The sequence below is a fragment of the Vidua macroura genome, chromosome 8 (genome assembly GCF_024509145.1).
Source record: "Vidua macroura isolate BioBank_ID:100142 chromosome 8, ASM2450914v1, whole genome shotgun sequence".
Lineage (NCBI taxonomy): Eukaryota > Metazoa > Chordata > Aves > Passeriformes > Viduidae > Vidua > Vidua macroura.
The window spans coordinates 26,104,038-26,121,343 of NC_071578.1; positions in this window are offsets into that span (position 1 = coordinate 26,104,038).

Consider the following 17,306-nt stretch of genomic DNA (forward strand, 5'->3'; position numbering starts at 1 on the left):
AATTCTGGTCATCAGCACTAGTTTGTTTTTAAGTTAGGGATTTCCAAATTCTGCAATCCTTCCAAAGAAAAAAGTGACATTTCTTCTATAATTTTTTAAAACCATTACAAATGCATGTATTACATAAACTATTTTTTTTAAAAATCCGATGTTGGAAACCTAAATTACAAATATTTATATTTTCACACTGATAATAGGGGTTATCTAAGATCTGTGGTTTTTTTATTTCTCTTGATCTTGTTGAAGATGTCCCAGCTTGTTGCAGGGGTGTTGGACTAGATGACCTTCCAACCTGAATTATGCTAACTATGTTCAAGTTAGTTCTTTCAAGTTGCCCACAAAAAGCTGGATATTTCTGTATGCACAAATGATAACTTTAGGTTGTAAAAGTAAATAAGATATTTGGACTACACAAAACTTCCAGGTCAGACTCTGGTGTTGCACAAGTGGCAGCTGTTTCACTGCAAGCACAGTTAATGTGAAGGCTCCCAAAGGAGGATATTTGTGGTGGCTCAGCAGTTGAGCAGCCTGAAATAAACCCCAGGTCTCTACCTGTGCAGTGCTAACCTCTGCTTCTTTCCAAAGGTGACCCACAGGGTGTCTGAGCTCCTCCACCAGTGACTCTGCCAAAAGGCAGGTGTCAGCACTGACTTCTGTGAAGGCTCCTCTCATTAAATCAAAATGAAATAATATGAGCTAAAAATTGATGGGCTGGATTCTCCCAGGTATTGCCAGGTTATATGGAGTGTCATCAGCAGTGCTGATTTACAGTTTCTGAGCCTGTGGCCCATGGTTTGACCTAATTCATTAGTTCCCACCACCTGAGCTGGGGCACTTTAAGCAGAAATGTCTCTGCCCATCAGGGCAACTTCAGAGAATCGTTAAAGTAGTTTGATTCCAAATAACCTCATTTTTTTTTACTTCATTGTGCATTCTCCTTGATTATTGCAGAGGTGAAGCTATTTCCAAAGTCTTAAAATTGTCATCGCTGCTCTGTCTTTGCCAGAGTTGTGGTCACTCAGCTGCAGTTCTGACTCCAGTTCTACAGATCAGAGCTGGCTCTTGCAGTCCAAAATCATGTATGTACCGTAGAACATTTGGTTTGGAAAAGACCTTAAAAGATCCCTATTTCCATCCTCCTTGCCATGGGCAGGGACACCTTACAATAGATCAGGTTACTCCAACCCCATCCAACCTGAACTTGAAAACTTCCAGGGAAGGGTAGCCTCAGTTTCCCTGGGCAGCCTGTGCCAGTGCCTGCCGTCCTCACAGGGAACAAACAGTACAAGCAAAACTCTCCATGCTTGTTCTGCAGCAATTGTGTGCATTCAGATCTTGGCACAACCAGGCTGATCGTTCACATTATCAATTTTATTTAACAAAGCTATCTCTTCTATGTAATTTCCATGCTGCTTCTCTGGATGTTATATAGAGAAGCATGAAGGCAAATTCAGCTTGTCTGCATTTTCACTTCAGATAACAAGGGTATGTTTTTTTCCAAAGCAGGTTAGGAGACCAGCTCTAAATTTCTGAGCTCCTTGTGGGGAGTGGGGTTATTCTGAACATGGTTTGTCTATGTGCTTTCTTATCCAATCTGTCTTTCTTCCCAAGAAGCCCTCTTTCTTCCCAAGAAGCTCTTATTCCTGAAAATATCTAAAACATTAAGCAAAGCTAAGGCAAGAGATGTATTCTTGTTTTCTGTGCAGAAGGGACAGGGGCATCAGTAAGCGCTAATTACCAAAAACTTCTTCAGCTGATTCCATTAGTATTTGCACAGACAGATGATGCTAAAATGACTCTGTATGGTTTGGTCAGCCTTATTTGCAGGCTGTGAGATATATAAACTGTTTTAAATTGTCTATGGTTTGCAATATCTTGGGCAGACTTTCAGAATGCTCAGGACAGCATTTGCCACTCTCCTTAACTTCCATCTCAGTTCCATTTGCCTGATGGATGTTTCTGTGGCATTGGCAAGGGGGCTGCACCAAGTCCCACATCACCTTCTGGCAAGGACAAACCAGCCCTTCCTGAAGCCTTGCAGGCAGTGGCCTGGGTGGTGAGGAAGCATCCCACAAGCTCAGATCCCTCTTTGGGCAGATAATAGGGTTTACAGCAGGGCAGGCCTCTGATGCTAAAAATGAAAAAACTCTCCCAAGGTTTTGGGCAACTTGGAAAAACACCCTGGAAATCACAGACCTCTTAAATAAGGCTCCTGTCTAACCTCATAGAGATTGGCAACACAGTTGTGATTTTCATTTCAGTTTCTCTGGTAAGCAGTGGAGTCACTTTGCATTTCCATTAATTTAAAGCTGTCTCTAGGTGGCTTCAGAGAGCAAAGAGAGCCCATCACTGTGGGAGCGGCTGTGCTCTAGGAAGGTGCTGTAGCTCGTAGGCAACTTTCCATCCTTGTGGGCAGGATTTGGGCACCAGCACATTGCCTGTCTTCCTTAATTAGAGAGAAGACCAGGCAGAGCCCTGCGCTCCTCGCTCACAGGCTGCTGATGAGGCCTGGAGCAAATCCCTACACTAAAAGCACTTAAAAATGGAACAGAAGTGATGGAAATGTGGTTTGTTCACTGTGAATATCCAGCTGGGATAGTTGGAATAACTGCAAGGGAAGAATTGCCTTTGCAAATCATGTGCCTGATTTACTGGTTAAATAGTTTTTCAGTCCTCCCTATTTAATTAACAAGGACATTAAGATGTCCAGAAATAAAAGTGGAATGATTGGTTCCCAGTACTAATCTTAATGGTCACAAATCCAGTATTTCAGATTTTTTGCGCAGCACTTAGCAAGTAGAGTCAATCAGGCTTCATTTAAATAGATGAACTCCTATTGTAGAGTTATACCTGATTTCATGCTTTCCTTTATTGGTCACTAGATCTTTTCTACATCACATAAAATTATGTTTACCTTAAAACTGATCTGTAGATATGCCTGAAACAGCACCTAATGTGAACATAAAATCAATGTTCTCAATGCTAGGGCAAGTCTTGTGAAAATTTTTTTGCAGCCGAAAGTCTTGAACCATTCACTGAAATAAGACAACTATTTGATTTCAACAAAATGGATTTTGTTGTCAATAAAATCACTGATAAACACTTGAGTTGGATTTGGGACTTCTGAGTATATATATATATGTAAAGCTACACACACAAACTTTCTTTTAGATCACAGAAATGAATGCTCCAACTTAAAGTTTATTCCTCTAAATAGCTGGAGAAAATTTCCACTTAATCACATAGTCTAAACACATTGAAGTAGGGGGGAAAAAGGTGTTCATTTTCACCTGTGTTGTTTTTTTCAGCAGTAAAAACAAATAAAAAGAGAAGAAAAATAATCATAGTGCCTATGACAAAGATTGTGTTTCAAGGAGTGTGCGATGTGTACCACGATTACTTTAACTGCAAATGGAAGCCGCTTTTAGACTGAGTGTGGTTGAACGAAATATCCTTAGAAAAACTGTCACGCAGAATCCCAGGAAATGTTTTGGTTCGATATGTTTGGCCTCCATTTTTGTGGAGCTGTACATTCCTGTCCATGGTTCTAAAGGATAAAAAAAGAACTTATTTCAGAATCAATCTGTATTTTGACTCGTTTTTATACTCCCCGCACCCAGGCTGGTTTACCATATGTGAAGCTGAACAGTGTCATTCTTCTATTTAGTGCCACAAGTGAGTTTTATGGTGTTCCTCAATTCAGTCCTTTTCCCCTGCTCAAGTGGTGTGTTGCTGCTGTCTCCAGCCATCTCTCTCTCAAAGCAGAGGTTTCATTTGTTCTCAGGGCTGCAAAGAGAGTTGAGACAGACCCATCTGAAGACGCCATCTCTGTTCATGCAGCCTCACTGGTGGGAGGATCAGTGGGGGCTGGAGACAAGAAGATACTGGGATCTCTGACATCTCAGCACACAGAGAGGCCCCCACCTGGAAAGCCCAAGCCTTCTGCTGCTGAAGTCAGTCCTTCAGTCTTGCCTGCAACCCTGTCAGCTTTGGGCTAAACGAACCAGGTAGAAAGGCTGAACTAGCCAAAATAACGCATTCACCAGGAGGAGCAATGCAGAAGAGAGGCAGAGATGGCAACATCTTTCATTCTGGAGTCCCAACAACAACAACAACAACAACAACAACAACAACAACAACAACAAAAAAAAAAAAAAAAAAAAAAAAAAAAAAAAAAAAAGCAGAGGTTCTTTGCAAAATGGCTTCTTACCTGAACACAGTGAAGGTGTCACAGCAGCAGCCAAGGGGATGGGGCAGAATTTCAGTGTCACACACCCACCACCAGCCAGGGGCTGCCACAGTGGGTACAGTGCCCACCCCTCCTCACTGCCTCATGTGCCACTTGGCATGGATGTCCCTGCCTTCCCCTTGTGCCCAGGGTCATGTTTTTGAGCACATCCCCAGAATTGTGTGCTGAACCACTCCATGATAAGCTTACTCATCATCCAAACCCCAAGGAGGCTTTCTACTCAAGTGCTTCCAAAATGTGTCTCTAGTGATGCCAGGGCCCCCTTGGCAATGTCCCAAGTTTTTGTGGGTCCCTGACACCATCAGCTCTGCCCATGGTGTGCTGAGCACCCTGAACCCAGGCAAGAGAAGGAGGGTGCAGAGCTGTGGGTGCTCCCCAGCTCCACTCCAACTCAGTTCAGCTCCCCCATTACTCCTGGATGCTGTCTTGCAGCTCCTCAAGTTCATGTTGCACTTGGCCTTTTTCTGTTGGCTTTTCCTTTTCTGTGTGGTTCAGAATAGCTCTCTGCATCTGATACTTGGCTTCTGCTTATGCATGATTTTTGCTTGCAATCTGCCTTACTTGAGCAGTGTTAGTCCAAGTGCTTTTGAACACACTGATGTTACAAAACAGAAAAAAAAAAAGGAGTTTTACTTTCAAACCTGCCCTTCCAGGCACCTCATTCCCTTGGGACACAGGCACTTGGGTGAGTTTGATGCTGAAATCCCCTGGTTTAAGGAGGTTTTCCTTGCTTGGGGCTCTGGGCAGATTTGGGTGGTTGTATAATGCTGCCCCAGACAAGGCTCCCACCCACGGGCAGCCCACACCTGTGCTGGGTTGAGCTGTTCACCTGGTTTGCAGTCACAGCTGTAACCACTGAGGACACCCTTTGTCTCCCCACCTTTCAGGTTTCTTCTCCTGGTGTGCCTGCACCAGAATGGTCCTGTCTTGCTGGGAGGAGGCAGCTCTGGAGGTATGGTTGTGGTAGGAAGCTTTTTTTTTCCTAAATGTGATTTTTTGGTTTTTTTTAAGGCATCTGGGTTTGTTTGTTTTTCCTCCCTTTGGGTTGTGCTGAGTATTTCCTGGAGTAGGTATTTTATTTATTCTATGGTGTAGTAACTTAGTTTATTAGACTGAGTAGGGATTAAGGTGTTTATGCCAGTTAGAGCTATGGTTGTTTGTTTTGAAAATCTTCATGCTTGGAAAGAGAAAATCTCCTTAGATTTCTCCTAAACACAAGAGTAAAATTTTTGTTTGCTCCTTTCCAAAATGCAAAAAGCTGAAGCATATTTAGAGCATGTTTTGTGCTATGATAGGCACTGCCTACTGTCCAACCATCCCAGAAAACATCCCACATGAAGAGGAACTCTGTGAAATTTCTAGGGTTCGACTTCAAATATAATAAACAAGAATGAATGATGAGAGAAACTAGTAAAATTCCTGTTAGGAGTCATGTTTGATACTTACTTAAAATTTCATGTTCCTATAGTATGCCCTTTGCCAAAAACACATTAACTGTGAGTTCTTTCTGAAGCAAGGCTGCAGCAGGTATCACACAGCACCAGGAATGCCTTGGGATGATCGGTACCCTAAAAACTAAAACCACTTTGCTTAGGCAGTCATCTGCCGAGCAAAAACTTTCCTCAAATCCCTAAAATATTTTTAATTTGTACTCTTCACCTATCCATGGCAAGCTGTTAAAAATGCCTACATGTACCTCTCAAACTACAGTTAAAGTTATGTCTGCTTAACTTAATGGGAAGCTCTGCAGTTGCTTACTAGCTAAATGCTTATAGGAATGTCATTGGTACTGTGCAAAATAAGAACAAGTCTTACTCTAAGTATCGTTTTTTGCCAGGGCTCACACAAGGAGGTCACAGTTAAGTGCTTACTTGCTTGCAAAATGTTTCTGCTCCAGCACAGCTGAAGCAAAGATGAAGGTGAAGCTAATTTGTCTCAGGTGTAGCACTATTACCCCCAAAAAAGTGTTTTCTACCAATTAATTACTGCTTAAAATAGTGTACTTATGTCTAGAGGTTCTGGATGTTTTTTAACCTTAAGTTAAAGAGCTTGTTTCTCTTTACTTTTTCTCCTTCAGTACAGTGAGTGATGAAATTAGAGTTGGGCAGGCAGCAAAAGAACAACCACTCACAAAATCCTGGGTTTGCCCTCTTTGTGGTTATATCTGTTACTTATAAGCATTGTTACAGTAAGATTTGCTGAGATGCAAAGAGGAGGCTGACATTTTGGGAGGCTCTGGCAGTGGGCAGCAGAGGAATTGAAGGCAAGGCCTGGGGAAAGGGTGGGTCTCACTTAAAATGAAGACATATTTTGGGATAGCTGTGTGCCAAGGACTTGGAGGATAAAATCTGTGAACCTGCTGCATATTCAGATGAGTATAAGCCAGGTGGACAATTCCAGGTGAGTAAAGGGGAGCTGGTTGCAGAACTAGGTGGGAGAATCTACTCTGAGGATAAGACTTCTTGATAATTATCTACCAGAAAAACAAGTGGCTCCAAATATAAATTTTTACTCAGCATAATCACCTGAGAGCAAAACCAGAGAGGGATTATTTGCAGGTGGAGGCTGTGATTAGTGGTGCCTGGGTGTTCTTGACCCACAGCTGTACCTCCTAACTCTTCAGACTGACAGGTGGATTGGACTAGGAATGATGGATGAAGCAGACTGAATAATCCAATGGAAAGATGATGTTTTTCAGCAGAGCTAATTTATTTTTCAAGAATCAAAGAAACTAGAGGAGGGGAAAAAGAGGCTGTTTAGTTTGAGAGATTTGGTTAGTTATTTTACTTGGTATTTTTTCTCCTGAAGTCAGGCCAGAGAAGGCTACAGGGACTGAATTTTGGGAACTAACTTAAAACTAGTTCCTGTAGCCTGGGGTGGTGCTGATTCTCCCATCAGACTGGGTACTGCAGGCATACACGTGCCTGTCATGCTGCACTCTGCATCTCTCTCTGGGAACAGTCTCTTCCCATCACCTCTCTTATTTCAGAGCTTGTTCCAGTGCAATGGACTGGGCTGATGGGAATAGAGCAAATATGGCTTCCCCCAACAGATAGCACAAATGCCTACAGCAGCAGCACGTCCCCTGGCTTCTCCTATGGCATCTCATGCTCTATTCTTTTTCTAGGTCATGATTGATAGGTTGCTGCTCTTTTTTCTAAAAATAGAGCTGCTATTCTAGGTTGGGATTTATACCAGGAATAACAGTTATGACAACTATTCAGGATTTTCTTTCTTTAAAATAAAAGATAGTTGTGGGTTTGGCCAAGTCTTCAGGAAATTGATGCTTTTTGACTGTTTCTCTTAACAGTCTGTATTTTACCATCGGCTGTAACAGCTTCTTGACCCAGACTCTGTAGGGTATGCCTTGCTCTGGAAGATTTCTTAATTTGAATTGAACAGTGTTTATAAATTTATTGGCGATAATTTTTACTGTAAATGTAGCAAGGCATAGATACATAACTTCTGGTTTCACATCAAATGAACTTTTTATTTCTACCTAGTTGATTAAGCCAATGTAGTTTAAATTCTCTAGCACAGAGCTTTTTCTCTCCATTAATTAAATGGATTAACCTTTCTTAGAAAGCTATGGCTAATTATATTATTGTACTGGACTATTAATTCCTTTCCTCAGTAAGTTACTGGTTTTATATGGCCACGGTGACCTGAAGTAATTACAACCCCAGTTTTACTTGGAAACCTTTCAGTTTAGCAGTCTTCTGATGAAATATACTGCTCCTACTGATGTCTTACAAATATTGGGAAGGAGTAACAGTGCACAGAAAGAATTTCAATCAGCACTATCAAAGTAATAGCTGTGGATACTCTAACATAACTCTATTCCTTCTTTCCCCTAGATTATACTGAGGTAATCACATGTATGTTTGAGAAAGGGAAGAAAGTGTTCCCTATTAGCATTTGTTAGATTTCTTTTGTGTGCTAGAAATACTTTATTTTATCTAGTTGAAGATGGTGGAAAAATAAGGTTACCATTTACTGTCTGTTTGAAGTCTGAGACTGCCTAGGGTCCAAAATTCACAATGCCAAAGGCTAATTTCTCTTTCTTGTGTTTAGAAACATAAAATGTTGGGTTGCTGTTGTATGCAGGAAGAGGTGTTAGCTGAATACTTGCTGATTGTCTAACACCTGATTTCTTAGGTGGAAAAGCCTCCTTCAATCCATTTCTGTGAAATTAAATGGGGAGAACTCAAAGGGGTTTATCACCAGAGAGAAAAACTTCTCACCTGAGTTTCATGAAAGATGCATCATGAAGCCAAACAGGAGTGAAATTCATGATTTATGGATTAAATATCACTTTAATCAAGAAGACATTTTAAGTAGCCAGCTTAATCATTGTCATCAACTTCATCAGGGTGATTGAAGCCATCATTACTTTAGCAATTGATTAGCAAGAGCTGGATGTGGTCTTTCTACTAATGCTGGGGCTGCTCATTAACCAAGGTGTCAGAGGTCCCTGACACTACCACTGCATGATCTGCCCTGGTGCTTTTGCTGTATTTTGCTGGGAGAGTATGTGGATTTTTCCTTGGATTAAATTTACTGTGTAATTCAAAATAATCGCTATTTTGTATTACAAATGCATAAGTATTTGCACAACGCTTGTGGATGAAAGCAGAGAGTGGAGAAGTCTGATAGTTTGTGATCAGTTTATCCATGATTTTAAAACCTAAGAAACAATTTAAACACAGTTTGAAAATAAAATCTAGAAGAAAAGATTGGAGGTTTCTGAAGGAAAAGAAAAATGCATCTAGACAATGCAAAATCCCAAAGCAATGCATGGTGGAGGGTACAGGTGGTTGATTTGTGCTCTGAAAAAAAATATTGGGCAAGATTACCAAAATGATAGTCAGTTTGGAAGTTAATGGGTAAACTTCTCTGTCTGGAATAAGAAGAAAATAAGAAACATGATTAATGTGTAGCATACCTCTGGGATATTTGGGGTGGGTAAAGGGGAAAAAAATAGAATTTTTCTGTTAAGTACTCTAGAATAGGCCATTTAAGATACAAGCAGTGAGCATAAAAATGAGTCTGAAAAGCAACTAAAATAACTACGGAAAGAAACTATATAGGAAGATACCTGTAGAGGTGATGAATCCAGCCAGCCAGAGACTTTGGGTGGGGGTGCTTTCTGTCAAGCTGAAGATAAATTATGCCTGGTTAGGAAAGCAGTCCTCTTGCTCTAGTTTTCAGCTTATTTTCTTCCTTTTTTTCCCTCTCCCTCCCCCCCACCCCAAAGGTCTTATTTTTAACTTCACAATGCTAGCAAAGAATTGGGAACTTGATCGAAGACACAGGTACTAGCAGTTTTCTCTTTTATCTATTTTTTATCTATTTTATCTATTTTTACTAGCAGCCTTAAAGGAATTTATATCTAATTACTCAAATAATTCAGGTTTTGCCTTGGATTCTTGATGGGGGTTAACAGTTGGCCTGACATTATTATAGCAAAACCAAAATAAATATTTTTCCTAAAATACTTACCTGCACATGGGGGGAAATTGAGCAGCTTTCAGCTGAACATGAGTGAGACTTGAAGATTTGTAATCCAAGTGTAGTGATTTTTGACAAAGACTAGTGATACACCTCATCTGTATTCAGATGGGGAGTGGGGAAAGGAAGCCAAGGATATTTTTTGTCATTTTGCAATAACTACTGAGGGAAAGGCAATCATTCCCAGCCCCAGCAGTCCCAAAGAAGCAGCAACCACAAGTAACAAGGAGGGCCCTCAGAAATGCACAAAACACTGTGGACAAACACAGAATTTCAATTTCAGAATGTATTGAACAACATTACTTTAAAACTAAAGAAAGCTGTTTATTTATCTTTGTCTTACAAACTGAGCTTAATGAAAGTGATGTGGAAAGGAGAGTTTAGTGCATGTGGGAAAAGCAAAGATAAAGGGGTTAGAAGGGTTCTTGGACAGGAGGACAAGAAATGGCTCCCCTACCTTATTTCTCGTATTGAAAATCATGTTCTTGTCATCTTGAAAGATGTGGGAGACTGCCTGAGACCAAGGCATGCACTGATTTAACAGCCCTAATCTCTTTCCTTGTGGGGCAGGAACACTTGTGTCAATCCTGATCATCTTTCTGTGAAAGGCATTTTCCCAGCTGTGATGGTATCTCTCCAGTACCAAATCTTCCAGGGCTTTTCTGGCTCTTTGGTGCCATATGTATTGCTTGCTGAGGTCTTGAATACTTGCTTTCATTATTAGTGGGATTTTTCCCAGAGTATTCTATTCTTCAGAGTCAAACAAGTGGCTTGCCAGCTGTTAAAAATATTTTGTTGCATTGAGAAGAGCTCCTCCAAATCAAAGCAGTATTCTCAGCCATCACAGGGAACATGGAGATGATATTTTGGAGCCTGAAGCTAGCAGAGGGGATTTCATCAGGCTTCCTGCACCAGCTGAGGTCCCTCTCTTTGGTGCACAGAGAATTGTGCTGTCTCCCCAGCTCCCTGCCCTCCTGAGTGAGCAGGGCTGGTGCAGGCAGCGTGGCAGCAGTGCTGCCAGCACCCTCTGAGGCTGTGCATGTCCCTGTGTACCTGGCTCCTATCCTGGCCCTGCTGTCACAGCAGCTGCTGCAGCAGAGCTCCCTTTGAAACAGCTTGTTATTGCTTACATGTGTAGGAGAGACCGAATCGAGTTCCCATTTTATTCTTTGGGCTGATATGCTTTAGCATCAAAGGAGTACTCCTGCTGTGGCTGCTGTTTCAAAGCACATCCTGGAATTTCATGTCTACTGCTCCTTATTACTTGTAGCCTCACTCTCTTGCTTACCTTTGTTGCAGGTGGGTTTTAAGAGATACCCCTATTTCTACTGGGGTGCTGCTATCCATGTGCTTAGAAGGAGCATTTGGTACCATTACCAAATGTGGTAGCACCATTGTTTAGAGAGAGCATTTTGGAGTGTCTGTGTGCTTGGCAGTTGCTGAAGCAGCAGCACCTGCGACTTTCAGGAGAGATGAGCTGCAGAGGATGAGCTGTGTGGGGATGTGCCAGGTCTGGCAGACTCCAGTGCCTCTGCTGGGGCCTGGGCTGCCTCTGAGGCCTGAAATGAGCAGTCCAGGCTTCTGCTCCCATGCAGGAGGACAATCAAACCTTCTAAATGAAGCAAATAACTGTGGCAGCAGACTGCAGGAGTACCAAAAGCAGCAGTGAAGCACATCTGATGGGTCCTGGTGCTTTGTCAGCAGTAAATAATCTTGTGTGTGCCCTGACAGCAGCTCCCAGCTCTGCCACCAGCCACACTGGCCTCTGTTCAGCCAGAAGCTGGACTCAGGGATTTCCCTGGACCTTGTGCATGGGATCCAGTGTCTGCTAAAAGAGTGATGTGGAGGGAGTTTCCACAGAGCAAGGTAGCTCCTAATCCTGTTCAATTATTTCTGTGGCAGTGCAGTCACCAAATTAGTGGCTGTGGGCAAGATTGAGAAGGACAAGTACAGGGCAGGTCAGCTAGATTTGAGGGACAGCAAACAGCTTTTTGAGCTTAGGGAGAGTGGTTATGCTGTTGTAGCTGTACCTAAAGAATCACTTGTTGATATAATGAGAATTGCTGAAGTTCTCCTCTTCAGCTTTATTCATACTGTCCTAACATGCTTCCTTCTAGATTTCTTTATTTCTTCTGTTTTAGGTGATCTAATTTTGTGATCAAAACAAGCAGATGGAGAGGGACATGGTATTCCCCAGCATGTTCTACATGACAGCAGCCCAGTGAGTTTAAGCACCAGCACAAATAGCTGAAGTGAGAATCATAAACAATTGTTGTATTGGACACAAATGATGTCTCTCTCTCTTAATAGAGCAGGTATTTATTAACCTCCCACAAACATGGCAGAATTTCAGAAAGTTCATGTATGCGGTCTTATTAACCTGCTTAAAGAATAAGAGTACTTACTTCTATAGGTTGCTGTGGAAAGAGGTACTGCCTTTTTAACAGGGGTGTTTTTGTAGGTGCTAAAACCACTGGAACCTTTGAAAGCAACTCTAGTGTTGACTGTAATAAAAATCAGTTGTGTCTTTGTGTGAAATAGGAGTCCCAAAGACATAAAAACATCATTCTGCCAAATTAAAGTTGTTTAGTTAAAGACTGGCAAGATGCTGAGAAGTGATCTGGTTTTGGTCACTTTTAGCATCACTCATATTAAGTACTTGCACCCTAGAAATATAAACACCTGTTAATAAGTCACCCTTTCTAAGGTTAAGGAAAGAAGTCTATGCTGCAGCTTCAGGAAATAGGGCTGAAAAGGGACAATAGGAAGCCAAAGTAAAATCAAGACTTTGGATGGGTGCTTGTCAAACTCTTCAAAGCTTGCACAATTTCCCTGGACAACCCCTTCTACTCAATTAATATTCTAATCCTTTAAGGCTTTTACTGTAAGATTTAATTTGGTTTCTTCTCCTTTGACATACAGAGAAGTTTTCCATTTTCCTCTTTGTCTGTGTGTCTGTGAGTATTTGAGGACTGTTACAAATCTCTCTCCTCATGTGTTCTTTTCTGTAGCTGCCTTGCCCTTCTCACCACTCCCTTCCATCAAGGAAGACTTCAGCCAGTGTCTTCCCCAGTTACAAAAATGAAAACTTGATACCAAGAACTGTTTTACCATTCAGGCTTCATTTTGCAGTGGTTTCATTTAGTCCATGTTTTCTGTGTTTTATCAGACAGAGTATCAAAAATATTTATTATAATCAAAGTACGTACTCTGCTGGGACTTTCCTACCTACAAGGCTTCTTCTCCTGTTCAGGGGGGAAATTGGACAGCTAAAAGTTAGTATTTGACAAACCCATGTTTATTGTTAGTACCTGAATACACTTGTAAAATTAACCCAAATGAATTGAATAAATGATTTTGAGAGCAGAAATACCTTGATTTCCTTCTGTGTTTCCACAAATAGTCTCTGCCTTCTGGTATCCTTAAGAAAAGAGGCTTATTGGTTAGCCCAGACCTCTTCCTTCTGCTCACCCTCACTTATTTCTCAGAGGCACTCTGCTGGAGTTCTTCAGTGATTCCAGCTCACATGGGAGCTCTTAAAGGTGATGTGTAACTGTTTGAAGAGAAACTGGCTGGAGCAGTGTCTTCTAAGGCAAATTCCACAAAGCCCAAGGGAAGCATTTGCAAAGGCAGGGATACAGAAGCCAGCGTGCCCAAACATAAGTTTTGAGGCTCCTGACAGGCAGAGACTCAAGCAGAAATCTGTCAGATCAAATGGAGGCTACTTGCCTCGAGAAAGATCCTGCCAGTGTGTGCTAATAAACTATGCAGCTCTATTTTATTTACGGAGCTAAGGAAATAAAGCAGCTCTCTTGCCTGCTGGCAGGTGTGAGGGATGTGTTTTGGGCCAGCACTGATGATGTTCCCCCTGCCCAGGCAGACACTCATGGTGCCCGATGTGCCCCAGGCTTTGCAGTTTGTGTCACCTGGTGAAACTGCACACAAACTCCAGGCAGCGCTTGGGATTTGAATAGAATGATGTAAAACATGGGGGTTTTGGACTGCAAAGAATAGATGCACTAAGCCACAATGACACTACATGTGTATCTTAAAAGCATATTTCCATGGATACCCAACAAAAACTATCCCAAATTAATGTTCTTGGAATTGATATTTTGAATGTCCTCTGTGGGAGTTTCAGTTAGGAAAAAAAGTCTTTTAAATTACTTTTTAACATGGCTACTGCTCTTCAGCAGTTCAAGGTGATTGGTTTATTAGACATTTAAAATGTTCAAATACAATTATTGACTGAACAGAAGCCTGAGCAGCCTCTTCCATAGATTTTCATAATTAACAGTGTGGCAAAATGAAGGTCCAAGAAAGAAATATTTGTGTCTTGGGATATCTAACATGTAGCACACTTTAAAAAAAGACATAATAGTCTTAAGGTTCTTTCCACTACAGTAGCTTTTGGGAAAACTGAAAACAACAATAAAAAGACTCAACTTGTGTGTTTTATTAGCTTTCTCATGGCTCACCAGTGATGTTGCACACTGGAGATATTACCATATGGATGCTATGTATACTTTTCTATGGAGATGGCAAGCTGGGGAGAACCTATTCTTCCTAACAGGACCATAACTAGAATGGATAGGAATGATTGCCTCTTCTGCTTCCTTCCGTATAAAATCAGAGTCACACTGCTGAAGAATAATTTTACCTTTCCAGTTAGTAATCAAATCAAAGAAAAGTCTGAATGCTTCTGAAAGCCAGGATGGTCTCTAGGTTACTTGCCTGAATTGTTTTCTGTTCAAAGCTTATCTTTCAGTAGTTAATAGAAAATTTGCTGTGCTGCTAATGAATTTTTTAATCACACTTCTGCAACTCACCACACAGAAAATAGAGTCCCTGCACCCAGGAAATAGAGCCTCAAAGACTTGACAGAATTTTCCCAAAGCATGAGCATGGTGAAGCCCCAAGGATGGGGTTTTGGTCAGGTGTCCTTTTAGCATCCAGTTAGTCCGCAGTGGGGTTGTACATACACTCACTGATTTCCTCTAAACATTTTGAGTGGCCAAAGCCCAATGAAAATGTTAGTGCTCCCAAGAAGTGATAGCTTTCCAGAAAACTTAGATTGGTGGTTTTTTTCATAGGACTGTAAGTGAAATACTGCAGCTCAATAATGTGTACAAGTTACATCTCAGGCTGCAGAGAAAGACTGCTGGGATTGCTGAAACTCCTGGAGATCTACAGCTTCAGTTTTCACAGCAGAAGTTCCTCCTGCCCCCCACCACTCCTCCTGGGAAGCTCTCCAGCCCGAGGATTTCACTTAGTTCCTGCTGGGAAAAATTGCATGAGAGAATCTTAGAAAGCAGGGAAAGTAAAATCAGGAAATAGAGGCAAAGAACAGGAGAAAAAAAAAGTAGAGAACATGCATAGAAAAGTTAAAACACAGTAAAGTTTGCCTCTATATGATTCCTCAATAGTTGTATCATTTCAGTAGTTTGGCAGTGGAGTTGTTTTTCTACAGAAAGTGGTAGCAAAGAGTCCTATTAAAAGTGGTGGCAATGCTTTAATTTGCTCTTAATTAAATCTTACTGCATTCTACTTCACTTTCAAATTTTCCTGTTTATGGGTGATTTGCAATTCATACTTACAATTCATGCTAAAATTGCTGTTCATGCATGTACGTTCAATGGTTGCTAACAGAAATTTAACTCTAATTTGGTAGCACTACTTTTAAGAAAAAACCCAGGAAAAATGTGTAGTATGTTTATATTTTGTTGTTTATATACAGAAAAGGGAAAGCATTAATTTTAAAAGGGAAAAACCCATTTGATGTCACATTTTGAAGATCACTGTTGTCATTTAAACACTATGGTGATAAAAAAGGCGGGGTGGATTTGGTTGGTTGGTTTTTGTTGTTGTTGTTGTTGCTTTGGTTTGGATTTTTGCTTTGTTTTTTTGTTTGGGATTTGTTTGGTGTTTTTGGTGTGTGTGTTTCTGTGCATTTGCAGTGTTTGGTATATATCAACTAAATGGGGAGGAAAAGCCACCTGGGGAAACCTTGGCAGATTCTGGCTGGAGGCCGATTTCAAACATTTTATGACTGCAAATTTGTTGCAGAGAATCAAAGAAGTGGTAGGCAGAGCATCCAGAAGCAGAATAAACTAACCTCTCTCAAATTCCATCAGGAGAGCTGGTACAGCAAGGGAAAAGAAAAGCCAGGGAAGTTTTCCTTCCCTTTGAAGCTTTTCTAGAATGAATCTTTAATGATGGGTGTCTGCAACCTCTTCCAGACGATCATGAATGTACAACCCCCAGGTTTTTATGGCAGAGAAGATGGAGCCTAAACAAGAATAAGCTCAGGGTGTCACTTGCACTGCGAGTTATCTGTAAGGATTCCCCTGGGATGAGAGCTAGTTTGTGTGGATAATGCTTAAGGTAGCATTTCAGACTTGAGGTGGGTGTGTGTAGTGTTTGTTCTCTGAGCACTGAGATCTGGAGTGACTCCAGCAGTGGAAATGCAGAATCCTCCCTTCTGCAGCAGGCAGGGACCAAATGGCACAACAAAGAACAGGCTATGAATACTTGTGCAAATGTAGAGAGAGGCACTTCAGTGAAAATATGCAGGAAAAAGAATAGTTAGTAAAAGCTGCTTTTTTGTCCCCTTTGTAGGAAAATGTGCTTAGTGATAGGTTCATTTTGACTTCTAAAGGAACTTCTGTCAAATACAATTATCAGGGAAGACTACAACTGCAAAGGTATCAAAGCTCTGTTTACAGGAATCAGGTTTTAGAGCACTTTGAGATGGAAGATATTTATCAAATTTCTTTACATGTCATCTTATGTTTCTTTTATTTATGAATTTTCCAACTGTGGTATATGCTGTCTGTTTAAAGATAAGAATGCTCCAGCAGTTTTCTTTTTTAAAAAAGTCTTTGGCAGCTGCATTATATTTATTTATTTTGGTTTTTTTCTCTTCACCATTTGAAAAGCAGAAAAGTGAAACAAAGCACAGAAATAAAGCAGTCTGACACACTGAAAACTGCTGAAACATAAATAATAAACTTTATTTACTAGGTAATTCTCCTTGATACTCTTGTTTATCATATTTTCAACAGCTCTTGCTTAAGACATTGTTGCCTAAGTACAAGGAAAGTGTCTTGATATTGTTAAACTGAAAGAAACATCACATTTGTATTAATAGACATCCAGGTTTAAAAGCATGTCAAAAATATTTTGAATGCATTTGGAAAAGCAAATGCATTTCTTCCAAGTGTCTGAAGACTAATTTAATTTTATATTCTGGGTAAGACCAGGGTGCTAGCAAGAAATGCCTATTATTTGCTACTTTTACTTTTTTCATGGCATGTATATTCCATGTTAAAGGTATCCTTTCTGTTCATTTGGTGTCACAGATCAAATTTTGGTAGCCACTCTGTACCTGGATCTATTCTTCTCTGTTTAATTCACCACAATGACTCCCAGCTGATGAACTGTGTTATTTTAAACACATTTAAAGGGGGAAAAAAAAGAGATTAAATTGATTTCTTTCCCATTTTTTGACTACTCTGTGCCCACAATTCAAACACGCACTGCATAA